General features: G+C 40.1%; 1 long non-coding RNA gene across 7 annotated transcripts in view; it reads left to right on the plus strand.

The window, feature by feature from the left end:
• LOC120369375 overlaps positions 1-20992 on the plus strand; it is a 102945-nt gene that overhangs the window by 52898 nt on the left and 29055 nt on the right. For all 7 annotated transcript variants that reach the window (XR_005583121.1, XR_005583118.1, XR_005583122.1 and 4 more), the window contains one exon: positions 19858-20017. This is a non-coding gene — a long non-coding RNA (uncharacterized LOC120369375). The remainder of the gene's footprint in view (positions 1-19857; positions 20018-20992) is intronic.

A 20992-nucleotide genomic window follows, 5' to 3' on the forward strand; every position in this document is an offset into this window, starting at 1 on the left:
AGAAAAAATGGTTGGTCTCAAATGCTCATGGGATGGGAAAACTGTTTCCTGTCCAGCTCTGTTTATAAGTGCAATGAGCACTGGTCCATGATCTATCATTTCTAAAAATACTGTTCTTGGTAAACTTAGGTAGGCAATGACACCTGACTTGTTAACAGTTCAGACTGTTAAAATACTTGATTCACACATGCACTTCTGAATATCTCTGTGGTGTGGAAACTCTTTGGAAAATTTCTGTGCAAGTCATAACATTTACTTTGATGCCAGTGGTTTCATGTAAATAATTTTCTTAATGTAACTGAAACTAAGGACAATGTAATTTGAGCCTATGGGAGGAACATCTACATCCTATTATACACAGTACCTTGGAACTGGAAATTATGAACATCTGATAACCTGAAGGAAAAATGTAATAGTTGAGGATAAATAGAATATAGAAGCACAGTATTTGAGGAAACTCTATGAATTTAGTTTTCTACATTTGCTTTTTGCATATTGATAGTACTAGAAAATTCTTGTAGTTAAAAATGTTAATGCCCTATTGCACTGTTGGAGAAATAGTATTTGATTGTATAATTAAAGACTATTGTAATTCATAAGCATAAGGGGGTACATGCAACCTCAATATTGGTATTTTCTGGTTTCTGAGTGCTTAACTGTACAACCTTAATCTTGTACTAACAGGTTTTTTTAAAGAAAGGAATTGTCTAGTTTCCCCTTATTCACACAAGTAATCTTGTTAATGTAAATGGGATGGTTTGTGTGAGTAAGGGTGAGAAGGGTTTTGTCCTCAAGCTGCCTCTGTGGTTTTGGAGGGTCCCCTGGGAGAGGAACTGGTGTGGTTTTATTGCACATAGTGGGGGATATCAGGATTTGGAACAATGCAAAGGGTGCATTGCAGTTCAGTTTCATAGTGGGTCCTCATATTTCAGCCTGCAGGGGCCGGGATCAGGCTGGAATAGAGCCAGAGGATCCACTGTTAGGCAGATACTGCCATCCTTTTGATCTCTGGAGGGGATTCATTAGGGGCCCTAATGAATTTAAGGCCTAATTTAGGGCTGCATTGGCCAGAAGTTGGAGTGGCTATGGAGCAGTTCCAAAGCTTGCCTGTTAACCCAGTGCTCTGATTAGAGGGCAGATTTGTGGTCAAGGCTGCTACAAAAGCAGAACTATTAGAGTGAAAAGGCTATATAGACAGATGAGTACAGAATTAATTATTTCAGTGCCCTAAAAGGAATGTGAAAAGTGGTGGCTCCTTGAGGGTTTGATCCTGCAAGGTCCTGAGCACCTTCAGCTCCTACAGACTTCAAAGGCACAGGAATCTTGCAGGTTCAGGTAGGTAGTTAATGGTGGTTAGCTGTGCATGGAGATCACATGTACAGTAGAAGCAAGCCAATCATTCATTCAATTTCTAGTTTAGAGCATGTTCTGTGCTTATGATATCTGACAAGCAATATGATGAGCAATGCTAACTGGAAAAAGGCAATAATATATCGAAGCTAGTAAATAAGAGTGTCAGTAACTGCAGTTTCTTCTTTCTCAGTCTCATTTGCTACACAGCCATCTCTCATTATGTTATCCCTTATGTCTTAAACTCAGCCAAAGGAATAATCAATATTAGGGAAATCCTTTTGTCTTCTTTTAAAGCATAACATGTAAAGAAGGTTAAGTCAATATGCCTTTTAATGACATCTCACAGAAATGCTGGATTTCCCTTCTTGCTATATAATTAATTGAGCTGCCTGCCACCGACAAGGTATAGCCTTTCCCTTCTATAATTCTCCTTTGGCCTAATTGCCATTCAGTTTTCAGTTCTATTTGTCTTCAGAATTTTTTTTATGGTGTTAGGCGCGCTTTGTACTTAGTTTTATCTTTCTGTGCTTTTGCTTCTAAATGTCAGCATAATTTTTCTGCCTTATAATATTAGGGATGTTATAATCATCAATCAGTCCAATAGAAGAGCAGAAAAGATTAGATACCATTTATCTGTATTGGTTGCTCATTGTAATGACCCAGTGGACAACATGAACAGATAATCTGTTGCTTTGATGGAAACTAATTATTCTTAAGAGTGACAGCATTGAAATAGCTTTTGTGACATTGTTTTTTAAAATGATGACTCCCTAGTCATTACTAGTGTAGGGCTGCGGTTCAGTCATGTTCCTCAATGATTTCCCTATATAAACAGGAATGCAAAAAAGGACCTTATCTGCAGAGCCAAAAAATATCTGGCAGCCTTTAAAAACCCTATTACATTTAATACAGAAATAGTCCACTAACTACTGAAAAGTAGAAATGTACTGAGGGGTCTTACTTCTGTTGTATGTGGTGGATCTTGTTGTTCAGGGACTGTGAAGTCTGTTTTATTTTGACAGCTAATGGTTTTGCCAGTAGACTGTGTCAGCATTTCACCTCTTGAAACAGTTTGCTGAAATTAAAATATGTCTAATGTAATGCTAGAAATAAAAAGTGAGCGATTCAGTTAAAAATAGCTGTTCCAATGCTCTCAGAGAACATGTGTATTAAATTACACAACCATTTTTACTTGATCAATTTAAAGAACTCAACTGGGAAAAACGAATAAAAATCAAGCAAACCTCCCCTCCGCCCACCCCAAACACAAACCTCCAACTAACAAAAAACTCAAGTACTCTCTTAAATCACGTATTTGAGGAAATGCCTGTATAAATAGATGGGATTTTCAATGTTCCCTGAAAGTCAGTGCATTTAAGCTTTGTCATATAGATCAAACGAGTTCTCGAGATGAGGGATCCTTACTGGGAATGCACTACATCCAGCCTGCAGATCATTATATCTGGGGGTTGATAGTAGTTTGAATGCCTCAGTTGATCTTGGCTATTGGGATACAACACCAAGAGAGAAGTGGTCTTTAAGGTAACCTGGACTCAAACCATAGAAAGAAAACAAGCACCTTGAATTGCACTCAGAAATGAATTAGTAGCCAGCACAGACGATAGGCTTCATATGCCATCTGTAAAACAAACAAGCAAAAAAACAAAATCACTAAATAAATGGGAAGCCGCACACTGCCTCTATTCGGCATTGGCGAAGCCTCATCTGGAGTACTGTGTCCAGTTTTGGGCCCCACACTACAAGAAAGATGTGGAAAAATTGGAAAGAGTCCAGCGGAGGGCAACAAAAATGATTAGGGGGCTGGAGCACATGACTTATGAGGAGAGGCTGAGAGAACGGGGATTGTTTAGTCTGCAGAAGAGAAGAATGAGGGGGGATTTGATAGTTGCTTTCAACTACCTGAAAGGGGGTTCCAAAGAGGATGGATCTAGACTGTTCTCAGTGGTAGCAGATGACAGAACAAGGAGCAATGGTCTCAAGTTGCAGTGGGGGAGGTTTAGGTTGGATATTAGGAAAACCTTTTTCACTCGGATAATGCGTTAGATTATCTTTTGTTTTAGCTTGTGAATTTTCCCTGTGCTAATAGGGAGGTGTATTCTTGCTTTTTGTAACTTTGAAGTTGAGCCTTGAGGGGAATCCTCAGTGTTTTAAATCTTATTACCCTGTAAAATTACCTTCCATCCTGATTTTACAGAGGTGCTTCTTTTACTTTTTTCTTTATAATAAAGTTCTTCTTTTGAACCTGATTGGTTTTTAGTGTCCTAAAAACCCAAGGGTCTGGTCTGTGCTCACTTGGTTAACCTATTGGTTGGTATATTATTCTTAAGCCTCCCCAGGAAAGGGGGTGAAAGGGCTTGGGGGGATATTTTGGGGAAATAGGAACTCCAAGTGGTCCTTCTCCTGAATCTTTGTCTAACTCACTTTGTGGTGGCAGCAATACTGTCCAAGGACAAGGAAAGGATTTGTGCCTTGGGGAAGTTTTTAACCTAAGCTGGTAGAAATAAGCTTAGGGGGTCTTTCATGAGGATCCCCACATCTGTACCCCAGAGTTCAGAGTAGGGAGGGAACCTTGACAGGTCTGTATCATGGCTCTAAAGGCTTATGAACCACGTGAGTGTCAAAATGATGCCATATGATGCAATTTCTGTTTTTTCAGTTTGCTTTTTAAAATACCTCGGAAAGGACACACAAAAACTACATTAGCATAACATTAAGGTTGCAAAGTCAAGCACTCAGAAGTTAGGAAATACCAGAATTAAGGTCACCTGTGCAACCTTATTCAGCCCCCTATTTTTTCCATTGGACCCCTTCCTCATTCGGGGCATAGGATGTTCCTGCTCTGAGTATGAATCAGGGTTGTGTCATGAAGAACACTGTTGTCTCTAGGACCCTTGTGTCTTTTGTTGCAAAAGCTGGAAGGTGTGTAGTGAATGAGGCAGAGGATTTCAGGAGAGAAAGGAGGGTCTCATTGTTAAGGCGGTAGTATTTTGCCATAGAGAACTGGATTCTATCCCTGCCCATGCCACAGAGTTCCTACATGATTCTGTGTAAGACACTTAAACCACACCTTTCACAGGGGGCCACTAGTTGAGGAACACACAATTTCTGGGTACCCAACTTGAGATGCTGGAGCTTGATTTGCAGAAGTGGTAAGCACTCCCAGTGCCAGCTAAAGGAAATGGGAGCTGTGCTTTGAACATACCAAGCAGTACATAAGCTAAATATTCTGAAAAATCAGGTCCTAGTCACCTCAGATCAGTTACCCAAAACTAGTGGATACTTTTGACCTTCATCCTTCTGGGTCTCAGCTCCCCATCTGTAAAATAAGGATATTTCCACCGCCTCACCTCACCTCACAGGGGTGTTGTGAAGATTAATTAATTAATTAATGTTTGAAAAGCACTCAGATGCTATATTGATGAGCATTATAAAAAAGCCCATGAGGAAATTAATTGTTTTCAGAGCAGGGTTTGAATAGTGCACAGTTAATAAGGCATGGGACCACATATTGAACAATGGGGTTAAAACAAAATATTGAGTAGCTGCTGATTAATTGGGCACTGTCCACTCTGCACTGAACAAATAAGGGGTCCTGTGGAAAAAAATAGTATGATCATGTAATTAAATTATATATCATAATGCTTACATACAAGACAGCCAAATTAAGGTTGTCCAGGCAACTCTAATTCTGGCATTTCCTAACTTCTGCGTGCTTGATTTTGAAGCCTTAATAATCTTAACATAATTTTGTGTGTAATTACATCTAGCATATCTAGGTCAAGCCTTAATCAGCTTCTCAACAAAAACCCAGACATGAGAGAGCCTTGAGATTGTACTGTCTAGAAGTGATGAAAAGGAATGTAAAGTTAAATACTACTATATCAATGGTACTTCAGTTCAAATTACCTTGTTAATTCCCCTTGTGCTCTCTTCTAATTGTATACCCTGAACAAGAATGGTGACACACAAGAACCTTGAGATATGCTAAGTCTCTCAAGACAGCCCTGTGGGTAGATGCAGAATTATCCACCACTGTCGTTGGCATTCCCTGTAGGGTAAAAATGGAGCCAATCAAGAGACACCCCTATAGAAGCTGTGCTAATGGTCCTTGTGGTCTGTGGTATCAAAGTTAGTTGGTCCACAAGCTTCAGCATAGACATTTGAAACTTTATTCTAAACTCACTTTGGTGTAAATCAGGACCAATTCTACTGATATCAATTCCATTGACATGCAAAACCAGTACAAGTGAGGTCAGGGGCAGGCCCTTGATCACTCCCCATCACTAAGAACATATAATCAATTAGTGAAACCAATGCGCTTCCTGTATCATTGGTGGGCCTAAAAACAAACTGAAAGGAGCTTAGGAAATGTGAGGACCTTAAGGTAATGTCAAAGTTGATTTGTCATGACCTTCTCAGTAACATTTCCCCAAAAGGAAGGTTAGAGACAGGGCAATAATGAATAACATTGTCAGTGATAGGAGGATGGGGCTGTTTCTTTGAAGTGTTAAATTGGCATATCCTATAAGTGTTACAGTGTCCTAAACTATTTTAAGGTCTTGTTCACATGCAAACTTTAGGAATTTCTCATTTGAATGTAGGGATATTTTAAGTAAGAAACAACTGGCTAGATATGAAAGTACTGATGGTTAACACAAAGAAAATAAGAGACAATGCTACAGTAGAACTCTAAGAGATTGCTCACTTCTTCTGAGAATTAAACTTTGACTCTATTTCGAGAACTGCTTGAATATTCAAATTGTTTACAGTGAGGACAGTATATTGAAAATATTTTTAGTATATTGCCACCACCAATTTAATGGACGGGAACTTCATTGGATCCACCAGGGAAGTGCAGAGGAGTAGGCCCATCTTTCCCCCAGGTTCTTCACTGCCTGGTGGCGAGATGTGAGCTGATTGGCTTTTGCTTCTCACAATCATATATTTAAATCCTAGGATGGAGTTTAGGCCTTTGCCCCCATTTTTAGCTGTACCTATAACCAAGCTAATTGCTGGCACCTCCAGTGTCCAGTGGGTACAAGGCCAAAAGGCCAGCAACCAGAAAATGAGATGTGAGTTTTGCTGGTGAACCCCAGGCCTGGAAAAAGGGAGAATGAAGTCTTTGCAGACCAGAATCCACCTTTAGTATCTTCTGTCCCTTTCGTGGGAGAAAGGTGAGAGGATTCAGCAAAGCAACCTGAAGGCGTGGGATAGGCAGTGGAGAGTCTACACTGAGTTATGGGCTATATGAGGCCTTGTAAACTATGTACTGGATCTACCTAAATGCCTGGTATGGGGAGATGGGTAAATAGTGCTCCTCCGCAAAGTTAAATCTTAATAAATTTGTGACTTGACACTTAAAGTCCATCCCTGTGTCTGTCCTCATTAACTTGTGTGCCCTGATCAGTTGTACCTTACTTCAGGCTTATTCTGCAATCTGTTATATTTCCTCTCCCCACGTCCCACCTCAAACTTTTTCCACTGAATGGTCCTCTTGTATATGAAACCAACTATAAATCTAAGCTGCACATGGAGGGATGGGCTTTGCTGACTGCTATAAACTTCATTTGCAAAGGTGTATGGTGTTTCCAAAAAATGTGTTCTGATCCTATATAAATTAAAAATATCTTTGATGTTAAATCCCATCTTCACATGCTTTTCTCAGTCTTACAGTTGCTCTGGTGGTGGTGCCTGCTGTAATCAGCCCTTTTTAAAACAAATAAAGCAATCCATTATCTTCTATGTGGAATTTCAGATCTTTCCCAAGTCTCTGTCTTACCACTACTGAAAGAAAAGAACTGATGTTAAGAGCTGCAAAGTTGATGATTAGTCAAAACTGTCTGGACTCCATCCACAGGACATCTTGTAGCACAATCAAGCACTGCTCTGTCATGGTCCATAGCAGCAATTTCTTCTACTTTCCATCAGCAGTGAGGCCTCTGGGGATGAAGATGGAACACCTCAGCAGCTAATTAGACAAGGCAACTTACAAGGAAAGTACATGCCTGGCTAAATAGGTTGGAGTGCTGGAACTGTCAAGCTGATCTATCACTCAGGGCTTTGCACCTTTTACTGTACCTGGTTGAACATTAACACTCTAAGGTTGCTGATTTTCAGCAATATCCTAGCACATGCAGAGAAGTAACTGAAAAGGAGCTGGTATTTTTTGTAAATGTAGTTCCTTGAAGCATTATCCTAAAAGACATCAATCTTCAATTCATTGTTACAAAAGAATAGCTCAAGATGTTTTAAATGTTTAGAGGGGAAAATGCAATGCCTGTGCTTTTCCAGATCTGTGCTACTCATTGGGATATTTGTTTTCATAAGAGTTCTGAAAAGAGGTGTTAAAGAAAACAAGGAAATGACAACATAGTAAGAGATCCCCTGTGTCCCCTTCACCCTCATACATCTCTTGCTTCTCTATTTCTGATCATTTTAAAACTAGATATCTTATTTTGTGTATTTCAAAGGCCACTAAAACATCTTTACAAGTATTCATAACAGTTAGTGTTTGATCCTGGTTAGAGCCAAAATGCATACAAAGCCACAAAAATTAAAGTAAGCCAATAAAATCATGGACCTCCATGACTTTAAGATTAAGCTAGATAAGTTTATGGAGGAGATAGTATGATAGGATAACGGGCTTAGTCAATAGGTCAATTAAGTGCCACACTGGTAATTAGTACAATGGGTCAATGATAGGATATTGTTAGCCTTTTTCCAGAGGGTATGGCTGGAGAGTCTTGCCCGCATGCTCGGGGTTCAGCTGACCACCATATTTGGGGTCGGGAAGGAATTTTCCTCCAGGGTAGATTGGCAGTGGCCCTGGAGGTTTTTCGCCTTCCTCCGAAGCATGGGGCAGGGGTTGCTTGCTTAAGGAGTGGGTGGATCGGCTTATGTGGCCTGCATCTTGCAGGAGGTCAGACTAGATGATCATAATGGTCCCTTCTGATCTTGAATTCTATGATTCTATGAAAATAGCTTATGTCATCAAACTTCCAAAAAGACTGGGAATTTGAGGAAAAAGTTAGGTAACTTCTTATTTCATTGAAATTTAGTTCACACATCTCTAGCTCTGGCACATAGTATGGATTGTTTCCTGGTGAGCCTATTGAAAGAGCCACACTATCTCTCTGTCTCTCTCTCTTTTTTTTTTAATTTAAAAGCCTGAAGTCCTAGGAAAAATAGAGAGGAGCAACAAGGAAACAAAGTCAGCATAGTTGTAAGTGGAAACTTTAAAGGGTAAAAGACACACACATAAAAGATAATATTAGAATACTAGAGGATTTATCAAATGTCAGTACAGAAGAGTATCAGAGGCTTATTCAAACATCTATGTATGAAACAACATCTATGTTCCAGAGGAACATCCTCAATATGGATCCAAATAGCAAATCTGTAGTGATTACCATTGTGTGGACAGAGAGAGAACTGTTGGACCCAGTGACATCCTGAAAATTAGACTTCTTTTCAGCAGGAAAAGATGACCGTGGATTTAATCTGAGTCTTTAAGCAAGCAGTAACTGAGGGTACCATGAGGTACTGTACATGTGACAGTATCAAGGTTAGGTATAGAACACTGGGCCCAAATTGAATAAAGACATATTGGAAGAGTTTGATTCTTGTTGGAAGGGCAGTGACTAGTCAGAGAAGACCATCAGAGCATTTGGAGAGGGTAAGGAGAGCAAAGGGGTAGGAGAGTAGGAAAACTTAGTATAGAACTTAGCATTGGCTTCAGTAAATCTGTATAGCACATATGCCAGAGAATGGTTCATAGTCAGTAGATTTAGACCAGAATTTAGTGTCTACTGTTACGAGTGATCTGAACTATTAATTAGGGGACAAATGTAAACATTATGCAAAATCTAATGATAGATGTATGGATACATGAATTATAATATAATGGATAGCCATCTTGAGGAGCCTGGTACAAGCTATGGCAGGAGCAATGGGATGAAATTACCAAAAAATAACAATTGAAATTTAAAATCACACAAACTTTCTGATGGGGAGCGCTTCAAGGCTGTGTAACTGTCTCCCAAGGGAAGCAGTAAGAGTCCCATTGCTTGACAAATAAGATGATGTGATGGGGCTCTACTCACAGCAGGATGGTACCTCCTGGCCATTCTGGGAATTAGCTCTGTGTGGTCAATGCCTTGCTTGTGGTTGCACACCACCTCTGTCTCTGTCTCTTTCTCTTGATCTGCAGCTTCTCTCTCATGCCAGAAACCTCAATGCCCCTTTTGTGACTTGGCCCTCAGACAGGTTACTGTGTGGTTTTCCTTCTGGGGATGTGTACCAAAGTCCCTGCTCACCAGCAGTCTCAGACAGTCCTCCCATTCCCATTCATCCAGGTGCCACTCCCTCAGTGTCTGGCAGGGGAACCTGGGCCCTCCCTTTATGCTGGATTCTGGTTCAGGGAGCCTCTAAACAGTAGTCAAGATGTGGTTCCCTCCTGCACCTTGCTGCCTTTCCTTGAGCCTCTTTTTTTAAATCTCCTGGAACTCCCCATTCCTTTGGGTTTGCCAGCCTTTCAACTCCCTTCTCCCAGGGAGTGACTGCACACTACCCCCCGCAGCCTAATTGGCTGATTGGTCCCACTTGTCCCAATGCAGCTTTTGCAGGGCTAGCATGGGGCGTGCACCCCCTCACAGATGGGTCAAATTTTCAAACATGCTGAAGTGACTTAGAAGCCTAAATTCCATTTTTCCAAGACTGAGTTAGGTACTTATTTTTCAGATAAACAAAAGCATTCAGGTGCACACAGATGCAGATAGGCACTTAGTGGGCTTTTAAAAAATGCCTGTGAAGCAACTCCTCTAGTGTGGAGTGGCTTTTAGGGGAAGATTCCTTCCCTCTGGCTCCAGAGGAACTCCCCAGCTCAGCTGTTCAGGCAGCATGTGGGCCATGATTTGTGTTTGTTATTTTGGGCTTGGTGTCGGCAGACTCAGAAAAACAACACTGCACCAGGTTCCTTTATGGAAAGCTTTTTCATGCTTTAAAATGAAAGCTTAAATTTGGCAGGCACTGCTGGGAAGCTCCTCATTCACCAGATAAAGTTTCCTACTTGCTATTGGCAAATGGATTTGCCAAGCTCTGCATCCAGCTGTAGCATATATAATTTAATATGTTGAAAAATATTATGATTGTAACTAAGGTGATTGGAAGGAGGGAGGCAGGTATGTGAGTGAAAGGGTGGCATGGACAGTGAGATGGAGAAGAGACGTGCTTGAGTGGGGACCAGCTTGGAGGAGCCTGGAGAGGAACAAGTGTAAATTCCTGTGACATAATAATATTCTGATCTGAAAATCCTAAATAAGTTAAAAAGAAACTAACCAAGCAGGAAGGCCAGAGGGAGAATGGGACAGCTCAGGAGAATGGTAAGGTGACTGAGCCTTTCATCTGTAAATGACTAGTTCAGAGATAGCCCAGGTCAGTGGAGACTAAGGGCATGTCTACACATGGTGAAGATGCTCTATGCTGATGGAAGAGAGCTCTCGTGTGGGCATAATAAAACCGACATAACGCTGTCCACACCAGCAAGTACATCTGTGTAACTTATGTCGCCCAGAGGGGTGGTTTATTATGCCGACATAAGCTGTGGTGTAGACATAGCCTAAGGGTATGTTTACCCTGCAGCAGGTTGTGGTTAGACACCTGCAGCTGGCCCAGGCCAGCTGACTTGGGCTTGCAGGACTTGTTTAATTGCCATGTAGATATCCAGGTTTGGGCTGCAGCCCAGACTCTAGGACCATGTGAGGTGGGAGAGTCCCAGAGATTGGGTCCCAACTTTTATTTGTTCCTGTAGCATCACCTTAAATAGTGAAGTGAACTGATGGAACATTAAGTTCATATACTGCAGTTTGGGACCCCCTGTGTTTAATGCATGTTGGTGGCTTGTGTGAAACAAGTTTGGTAGTAAACCACTGGCAATAGGAATGCAGTATAGAGATAATGACCGATCCTTAAGTCTAGCAGTGCACAGGCTACCACAATGGCCCTGAACCTCTGCCGTTGAAATCAACGGCAAAATGCCCATCTACATAATGGAAACCAGACTGGGCATAATATATATTCCAGACTGGTTGAAGAATTTTCATGAAAGGTTTTTAAAAAGAAAAACCTGCCTTTTTTTGAACTATATGAAAAAATTAACATTCCACATTTTAAATTCTTTTTTTTTAAAATGAAATTCCAAGTGAGAAACGGAGAAAAGGGTGGTGGTGGTGGGGAACTCACACCAAGGAAATCCAAACTTAACAAGTGACATGTTTTGTTTCAATTCCATTTGATTCAAATTGAAAGAAAAAAGTTGTCAAATAATTGCAAAACTTGAGGGAAAACTTTAAGTGGAATGAAAATATTTAATTTAGCTTTGAAATATTTTATGGAAGACCATTCCCATGTTTTTTGGCTAGCCCTACTAAATTCCTAGAAAAAAGGCAAAAAGACCCTTCTCCTGTTGAAATTAATTGGGATTTTGCTACTTAGAATGAGTGCAAACTACTGCAACAATGAAATCACCAACCTTTTTATATTTGTTCACTAAAAAGTGACTTGCAGAAGCACTTAGGCTCACATCTACTATTGTCCTGTGTCTTGCATGCTCATTGATGAAGGTGATTTTTTAAAAATAATTGGGTGCTTAACTCCCTGTGTTCCTTTGAAAATCTCCCCCTCTACCAATGCAAGCTGGATGCAAAATACCAGAACGGTAGCATTGTACACCCATTTTGCATTGGTGTAAATGACTACACAAGATGTGGAGGAATACTGAATTGGGACCCAAAGCCTAATCCTGAATTTCTTGCACACCCCAAACTACAATTGACTTCAGTTAGAGGTTTAAGTGTGTAAGGAATGGAGGATTGGTCCCTCGAGTGTGTCTTGGAGAGTGTTGCAGATTTGAGTACTAAAGACACTCAAGAGAATGTGCCAAATTGCTATCAAAGTTTCTTATTCAATCAGTATTAAATGTAAGCATCTAATGTAACCCTAGATTAGAGAGAATATCAGCAGAATGCTGCAAGACACTTCTTCATTTCCTACAGATGTTTTTCATGTTAATAAATGTCTGCCAGAAGGGATTCCGTTGGGGCAAGAACATCCAGAAAATATTGAAAAATTAGAGAAACATTCTTCCATGTTGCTAATGACTTGGTCAATTGAGAATGTGTAATATAGTTCATTTCTGTTTGTTGTTGGGCATAACATGCTTGATTCCTTAGTGTAGAAAATATGAGCTTTTGATATCACTGCTTAGTATAATTGACTCATCTGAGCCCTATTTGAACCCTGTGATTCATCGTTTTTCAAATTAGTAGGGACATAGTTAGAATAATCTGGATATAATCAGTGAAACCTTCACAATGCCTTTCTCTGTAATGGATTAGCCTGTCATTTACAGTATCTCTTATTTCTGTTATTATCTGGGCATAGCTTTCCAATTAAAAGCCTCATTAGCTTATTTCTTAGGAAGTCGCCCCTCTACCTTGTTTTTTGACAACTCAAGGAAGTGTGTCAGTTTGATATATACAGCATTATTTGCTTGAATTTGGCAGTAGCTTTACTACAGCAGTCCTCCTGTTACATACAAGATACTTAAGTGTCAAGCATTTACAGGGTCATCCATCTTCTTCGGCCCTTCCACCCACCCATGCTTGGACCACATGCATCCACTGATCAGTCCCCATCTCTGCTTTCTCTTTGTCATTATGTGGTTGTCAGTTCTTCACCTTATTCAGTGATTAATCATCATTTGGAAGGTTCTGCTGGGAGTAAACAGAAAAGGGGCTATTCCTGCAGGTGGTTTCTCTCTGATTAGTCAAAGTAATAATGGCCTGCTGCTGAGGCTTTGTTTGCATTTTTCTGAAGATCAGTGGGTTTTTTTCTTTACAGAATTTAACTGTATTGCATGTAGAAAATAAACCTCATTGTAGGCCTAATCCTGACCTCACACTGGTGAGAAATCAGTGGTGTAACAGCAGAATCCACTTTTGATTTATAAAGATCATTGGAGGGGGGAAATTCTCCACATAGCACTCATATGTTGACTTAGCTGGAAGTTTAGCAGTAGAACGTTTAGCATTCATTCAGAATTGTTAACTGTATATCCATTTTGTGCATATAAAAAGAAAAGCTGCCAAACATGGTAGTTCACTCTGAAGTCTGATTTGCATGTTTGCACTTACTATTCACCAAAGCCATACAATCAATATTTTTACTTCCAATAGTCCCCAAGATGGAGAGTGTTGATATTTAAATCTGTGTCTTGCAGCTCTGTAACCTCTAACTTCTCTTCTAAACTGGATTACTAGTGGTGATTGTGGGTGGGGGTTTTTATCTTTTGTTTTGTAAAGTGGCTTAAATGAGAATGTTACTCTTCCCTAAAATGTCTGTTTTTGTTGACTCTGAGTTAAAGCAATGGCAGATGAGCAAGGAAATAACAGCAGACTTATCTAACAAAGCAGCATTAATTTACTCCTCTTTTGATCTCATGAAGATTCTTAGAAACAGTGAACATGTTCTTCACATTTATATATTTCTCAACATGCTAACAAACCAAAGGATATATTGCTTTTCATCTTGAAAGTTGTTTGATAAAAGTATTACACATGCCATGGTTCCAGGTTCTAATATTCTCTTTTGTTGCTTTAAGCAGTAAATTAATTTTTGTATTTCTTTTGTAGACTAACATTTCTCTTTATGCTGCTGCAGCAGCATTTAATGTCATCAAAAGAAGTGTAGCTGAATAAGATATGTGTGGGAGGATGAAGCAGTGGTCACTTTAGGTGTCCTGCTGTTTACCACGGCTGCTGACTGTCTTGGGTTTATGGCCCCTCCAACAGGACAGCTGTCACTGTGCTATGACGTTAGGGCGGTACTTGAATTGTTTGCCATTCACATCCTCAGACGTCATTAAATGACAAGCTCGGTACATTCAGGTAGACTTGTAGCAGCTGAGTTCTGACAAGCAGATTTGCAATTGTGACATCTAAGGTCCTTGTACAGGTGAAAATGCTGAGTGACATGCTGTTGTTGCATGCTTATTTATTATACACTTCATTCTAAGTAAAGATGAGACAGGATAGAAATACCCAACTGGATGGGTACTTGTGGGTAGTGTGCCATCAAAACAGCTTGATGAGTAACAGGCTAAGTTTGCCTGAAACCTTAAAAAGTGCAGTGGGGTTGTGAAGTACTCAGACACATATCTGAAAATAATTGTCTATAGTTGCACCAGGTAACATCTCATCAGTGGTTTTCACCCTCACTCTTAAGGCCCCTGCTGAACTTCTTCCCTAGTTCCCCCACACTTATGGAAACCTGGGCAGGAAAAGAGCTCAGAGATGAGCATTCCAGGCTAAGGAAATAGGTGTGGCATGCTGTGTAGCTTTAGAGGGGTTTTGCTCTGTGCACCTGGCACTCTGGTATTAACGCCTGTGCTGGAATGGCAATAGCTAACACCTAGATGTTCGGAGGGAAGTGGGAAGGACTATCCATAGGTGTTTCAAAGAGAGTGAAATAGTAGCCTGCCTAATCAGTGACCACTTATCACAGGAGGCTGCCTAGATAGTTCTGCATTATTCTATGATAATGAAAAAATAACTTCCCATGGTGTCCATTAGCTCCCCTCCGCCCCACCAATACCCCAAACATTTTGATGTTGCTGGTCCCTAATCTAGAGTAAAATATGACTGTAATGTAAAGCTAGACCCTCTATAGGGGGCAGGATAGGCTAGCGCAGCAATAGGTTAAGGTCTTGCCCATGTCTGTACCATCTGGAGGAGCAAGGCCAGTACAGGGCAAAGTTTCAGCTGTAGCTTTTCAAACAGCACTGACAACTGACTCGGTACTGCCAACCCCAAGTACTCAAAAATAAGCACGGACCTACTGGGTCAGGCCAAAGGTCCATCTAGCTTAGTATCCTGTCTTCCAACAGTAGCCAGTGCCAGGTGCTTCAGAGAGAATGAATAGAACAGGCGATCATCGAGTGATCCATTCCCTGTCATTTACTCCCTGCTTCTGACAATCAGAGGGTAGGTACACCCAGAGCATGGGATTGCATACCTGACCGCTTTAGCTAATAGCCATTGATGAACCCATCTTCCATGAATTTACCTAGTTCTTTTCTGAACCCTGTTATTGTCTTGTCCTTCACAGCATCCCCTGGCAATGAGTTCCACAGGTTGGCTGTGCATTGTGTGAATAAGTACTCCCTAATGTTTGTGTTAGATCTGCTGCCTATTAATTTCATTGGATGACCCCTTGTTTTTGTGTTATGTGAAGGGGTAAATAACACTTTTTTTCTTCACACCATTCACGATTTTATAGACCTCGGTCATATTCCTTCTTAGTCATCTCTTTTCCAAGCTGAAAAGTCCCTGTCTTTCTAATCTTTTTAATCATACAAAAGCTATTCCATACCCTTAATCATTTGTGTTGCCCTTCTCTATCTCTTTTCAATTCTAATATCTTTTTTGAGATGGAATGACCAGAACTGTATGCAGTATTCAAGGTGTCGGCATGCCATGAATTCATATAGTAGCATTATGATATTGTCTGTTTTATTATCTATCCTTTTCCTAATGGTTCCTAACACTGTTAGCTTTTTTTGACTGCCACTGAACATTGAACACATGTTTTCAGAGGACTATCCACAATAACGCCAAGATCTTTCTTGAGTGGTAACAGCTAATTTAGATCCCATCATTTTGTATATATAGTTGGAATTGTTTCCCAATGTGCATTACTTTGCATTTATCAACATTTTGTTGCCCAGTCACCCAGTTTTGAGAGAAATCATGAGTCTGTCCTTGAAACTATCAGAAAATTGGCTTAAAATTCATGGATTTTGGAGAAAAAACATTTGGGGTTCTTTTTATTTGCTTTCTGAAAACTTTTTTTTTTTTTTTGGAGCCTCCACCATTCTCTTTTCATACTTTTCTCAGCCAGGAGAAAACTGTTGGCTATAAAATTACTTTAAGAATCCCAGCTATTTTTTTTTAAATCATATGATTCCAGGAATCAGGCCTTTAAGAAAAACACCAAAAACTCTGAGTTTCAGTAAAATCACAAGAGTTGGTAACGCAGGTAATTGCACCCACAATGTGTGTGTGTGTGAACCCATTTTACATGTGCCAAACCCACATATGTCTGTGTGTAGGAAACAGCTGGACACCCACTTGCTCAATTTAAATGCACAAATGGTGCTTTGCAAATACAAACAAGAGGACTGCAGCTTTTGGAGATTGGGTCTGAAAATCTGGCTGCAAGAAGCCTTGATAATCATATTTTGCCAATGAATACATGACCTTTATTTGCTTCATAGAGTTACCACAATCCTTTTCAGCTATTTGTTTAGAGAAGTTTCCCTCCGTATACCTTGAAATCTGTGGAAAGACCTACACAGTAATAGAGTTCTGGAGATTTATTCTTATCAAGGTTTTGTTCTTTCAGGGCAATAAACTTCCTCTAGAATATACTACTAAAGATAACTATCAGTACATCTAAAAAACACCAGGTGTTCCCAGAAATCATTTGTTTTTAAAATAATTCAGTTAAGTATTATTAAAGGAAGTGAATAACATTTGTTAGTGCCCATCTTGGTGTTTTTGTTTAACTTTCCTGATGTTGAACTGAAATACACAGGAGCACTAACGGTGCAAACCATGATAAACAATTTCCTTTCCTCAAAAGGTTTTTTAAAAAACTCCCTATTAATAGGGCCAAATTAAGGCAACTAGTGCCCTAGGCATAATGCAACATGTAGTTCCCCACGTGAAGTAGCAGTAATGAGGGAGGGCCATGGGGCTTCTTTCTCTCCCACAAAAGTGACAGCATAGGCCTCTTCCCTTCATGAGTGGCAGGAATCCCCTTTCTTGCTTCCACAGAGAGGCTGGCGTGGCAGCTGGGGTTACCCCCAGTACTTTCAGCAGCAGCTGGAATGTATCTGCTTGAGTAGGTGGGATAGGCCTGCTGTGTAGTCTCTTCTCACCAAATGTGAGGGGGTGGGTCCCAGAGCCCAAACCCTAATGTCTACACTACTATTTTTAGCCCGTCAGCTGGAGCCCCATAAGCCCGAGGCAGCAGACCTGGGCTCTGAGACTCAGTGGGTTGTTTTTTTATTATTGCTGTGTAGACATACCCATAGACTCTTCTGAGTGGTACTGGCATGGCTCCTCAGAGCAGAGGACCTTGGAGTCAGAACCATGTTGAGATGCCTGGGACAGCTGAACCCTCTCAAAGCTATTGATTTACTGTGCCTGCAGATTCAGGCAGAGATTGTTGCTTTGGTTTCTCGTTTAACAGAATGTTCACCTAAAAGAATGTTGGGAATCATTAGGAAAGGGATAGATAATAAGACAGAAAATATCATATAGCCTCTATCTAAATCCATGGTATGCCCACATCTTGAATACTGCATGCAGTTCTGGTTGCCCCATCTCAAAGATATACTAGAATTGGAAAAGATACAGAAAAGGGCAACAAAAATGATTAGTATCAGAGGGGTAGCCGTGTTAGTCTGGATCTGTAAAAGCAGCAAAGAGTCCTGTGGCACCTTATAGACTAACAGATGTATTGGAGCATGAGCTTTCGTGGGTGAATACCCACTTCGTCGGATGCAAGACGAAGTGGGTATTCATTCACGAAAGCTCATGCTCCAATACGTCTGCTAGCCTATAAGGTGCCACAGGCCTCTTTGCTGCTTTTAAAAATGATTAGGGGTATGGAACAGCTTCCATATGAGAAGAGATAAATAAAATTGGGACTTTACAGCTTGGAAAAGAGATGACTAAGAAGAGATATGACCGAGGTCTATAAAATCGTGAATGATGTGAGAAAAAGTGTTATTTACCCCTTCACATAACACAAAAACAAGGGGTCACCCAATGAAATTAATAGGCAGCAGGTTTAAAACAAATGAAAGGAAGTATTTCTTCACACAATGCACAGTCAACCTGTGGAACTGTTTGCCAGAGGATGTTGTGAAGCCAAGACTATAACAGGGTACAAAAAAAGAACTAGATAAATTCATGGAGGACAGGTCCATCAATGGCTATTAGCCAGGATGGGCAGGAATGGTGTCCCTAGCCTCTGTTCGCCAGAAGCTGGGAATGGGGGATGGATCGCTTGATGATTACCTGTTCTGTTCATACCCTCTGGGGCACCAGGTACTGGCCAGTGTTGGAAGACAGGATACTGGGCTACATGGACCTTTGGTCTGACCCAGTATGGCCGTTCTTATGTTCCATTAGTGCTAGAAATTTTTTTTTTCTTTTAATGAAAGCTGAGAGCCACATGTAATTACAACACTCCAGGAGTTAGTGCTGTAAGCATAGGTTATGGTGCCTATACCTTAATCTGTAAAGAATGGAAAATCTGATTATTAGTTTTGTCAATCTTCATATTTTTTTTCTTTAAAGAGGAAACATTTTAAGGTTGTTACCTGCTTGATTTTTTTTTTAAATCTGAGGTCCATTTAACATATAATAATACTTTTTTATTTATAAAAAACCAAGTTAATATTTGTTAAATGTTGCAGAAAATTATTATGACTTCTAATCAAGTCATAAAACCAACTGGACTTTGGCAGGATTTACATGCAAATTAGGCTTTGTGCTTTTAGTGAAAGATAGGTTGTTTTTAAACTACTGGACCTCAAGATAGTGCATTATGCAAGCCTCTTGAAGTAGCCTGCATTTGCAAGGAATCATTTGAAAATTTACATTCTGTTCTCATAAATTAGGACAATATTGAAAAGAACATTAAATGGCTCAGATTATAAGAAAAATACGTATAAAACCAAAGACCAAGGGAGAGTGAGAAGAGAAGGATTTGGACAGTAGGCACCAAATATCAATTTAGAAAAAAATATCGCAATAAACATCAAATTATGGGTCTGCCTGGATATCTGTGCACATCCAGAGAAGTGTGGAATGGGAGGTTATTTTTTTTATTATTTAGTTAGTGCTGACAAAGTTCTTGGTGCTGTCTGATGGGCCAGATCCTCAGCTGGGGTAAATCAGCATAGCCCCATTAACTTCACTGCTACTATGCTGACTGATGTGAGCTGATGGTCTCCCAGTATTTTTACAGGTATTAATATGCAGCCCAGTCCTGGCTCCCTCAAAACCCACAGAGGCCTCTCTACAGACCCTCTCTTACAGGAGCCATAGAGGGCCATTCTGAGGATGGGGTATGATATTAAATTAAATGTTGCTGAAACCAAGTTATTTTCAGGGTTAGCTTGTATCTTATAAAATGGAGCTATTTACGGCCTGCAGTTTTACTGAGGTACATGAAAGCTTAATGATTTTGGAATGTGTAGTCCTTTCTCTGATGAGCGATGGGATATTTAATGAGTGCAACTTTAAAAATCGGCTAACGTCTTGTTTCTTCCATGCATAAAGAAGATGAAACCAAATATTAAAATGATAATGCATTTTTAAAATCTGTTTTGTTTTGTTTTTTAAATCCTAGGGTTGAAAAGAGAGCACCCAGATGATTTGAGATGCTCTGTATGGTGATCTGCTCTTCTGGAAATAGTGACTGAAGTCAAACTGGAAGAAATCGCAAATTGTTGAGTAGATTTTACGTGGCTATGCTGAATCTGTGATTCCTGATGGATCAACAACACATGGTAAATCATATGCAGCAATTAAGTGAGGAGAAGATGTTTTGTCTAATGAAGAGTTGGGGGCAGTGCCACTGTGATTACTGATCACACTTCTGGCACCTGCTATTCTGATACTTGTTTGAACATTTCTATTACATTTTGTTCTTTACAAACCACACCATATTATACTTTACTGATTCCATTAATCAATATTTTACTTTCTCTTATGTATCTTTATTCTACGCAGTTATGTGCATGGTTTCCAACAATGCCTTTTCTGACTGTACAAAGTAACTGTCCAAGTCCTCAAGTGGGCTCATTGATTTTTGTCCTGAGTTCACCAATACATAAATAGCTCCCATCTGTGTGTAGTTGACAGGAACATGTTTGTGTGGTAGCACAGGCCAGGAGAGCTCTGTCAGTAGCATCTGTTCATTCTGACAGTCCTACTTCTAATGACTTAAAAAAAGTTACTCTTCTATACATTCTCCACCATTGGTACCATTGCCTATTCTTGGGTGATGAGTGAAAGGGCAACTTCTAGTGCAGTGAAAGACAATCTGCAGCCCGCGGCCAGTCAAAGTAATCCGCTGGTGGGCTGCCAGACAGTTTGTTTACATTTGCACGGCCGTCCCCAGCAATGAAAGAATGCACATAGATCCTACAGAACATGCTCTCCATTCCCATCAGAGTTGAGCAAAACTTCTCAAACAAACTATTTCCTGCTGGAAAATGGGATTTTTCTCAAACCCATTTTTTCCCCCTGGGAAAATGTGGGGTTTTTAAATTAAAATGTTCTGTTTCAATGGGAAAGTTTCATTTTGTTTTTCAGAAATTGAAACATTGTTTTAAATTTAAAAAATGTATCCTCTGTTCCCTCCCCTACCCCATTTTTTTTTTCATTTCCCCCCTCTGTAACTTTTCAAAACTTTTCCAAATCTGGAAAAGTGAAACTCTAACTTTGCTGCTCTACAATTTTCATAACTTAATGAAATTTAT

This window comes from Mauremys reevesii, linkage group 7, assembly GCF_016161935.1.
Source record: "Mauremys reevesii isolate NIE-2019 linkage group 7, ASM1616193v1, whole genome shotgun sequence".
In the NCBI taxonomy this organism is placed as follows: Eukaryota; Metazoa; Chordata; order Testudines; family Geoemydidae; genus Mauremys; species Mauremys reevesii.